Genomic DNA, 1,127 nt, shown 5'->3' with positions numbered 1-1,127 from the left:
GAGTACGCTCATGTGTATTAGATCTGGGTTCTGACCAGGCTTCTCCAGAAGGTGGATTTTCTTTGTTTGAGTCATTGCCCTGCTGCATCACCCAACTCCTACTGACTCAGAGCCCCAGTTCCTGATGTTGCCTTCACTGTACCATAGTGCTGCATGTTCTTGTGAATATCAAACCAAAATGTCTGAGTGTTTTCTGTAAAGCAAAGCATCTCTAACCCACAGCTCCAGTCTGGTTTCACTGATGGAAATCCAGGTTTGCTAAATCCAGACTCCAGTTCATACTTTATCTTTTTTTTGTGGTGATGTATTCAAAATAGACATGAACAACATGATATGTGTTATTACTTAAAAGATGTTGTTCATTATTGTAACTTATTTAAATTTATATATAAATGCAGATATATATTTTTTTACCCCCAGTGTCAGGGCACAGATTCACAGGTTACTGGGCTGAACGCTGTCGAGGCTTTACACTCTAAAAAATGTCCAATCAGAACAGGGAGTTTTAGCCTGTACTGCCCTGGGAGGTCGTAGTAGAGGTTATAGTTTTTTTGGGGGAATTAAAAGAATAAAAGGGGGGCGGGGGGGCAGTCGTTGGACAAATATGAGGAAAAGCGTGTAATGAGAAAAACTATCTGGAACTTAAAGTTTTATATTTTTAGTACAGATTATCCAATAAGTGAATGGAACATTAATCAGTGTGCACACAACTCACTTGTCCAAACACACACAACTACACAAAACTAAAATCATGACATAAAGATTAATACTGTGGGACAATAAGTGTGAAGTCTGGCTTTTTTAAGTCAGAATTAACCTTAGTAAGTCAGACTTATTATCACACTTATGTTTTGTTTTTGTTTTTTTTTTGCACCAACAGAACCACGTCAAATGCCTTGTATGTGTAACATACCTGGCAATAAAGTGTTTCTGATTCTGATGTTCAATTTAGATCTACCATGAGGATTTTTCTTTTTTTAATCACTTTTTTATTTCTATATATAAAAAAAACAGGAGGATAAAAGTGAACTTCAACACACAGGGAGGAAAAAAAAGATTTTTTTACAGTGTACAGCGCCTCTGCTCATGCGTGATTTGACTCCAACCCCGATCGGAACTATTTGCAC

The sequence above is a fragment of the Toxotes jaculatrix genome, chromosome 23, assembly GCF_017976425.1.
Source record: "Toxotes jaculatrix isolate fToxJac2 chromosome 23, fToxJac2.pri, whole genome shotgun sequence".
Lineage (NCBI taxonomy): Eukaryota > Metazoa > Chordata > Actinopteri > Toxotidae > Toxotes > Toxotes jaculatrix.
The sequence above is the reverse complement of the archived record's forward strand: the minus strand, read 5'-3'. Positions refer to the sequence as shown.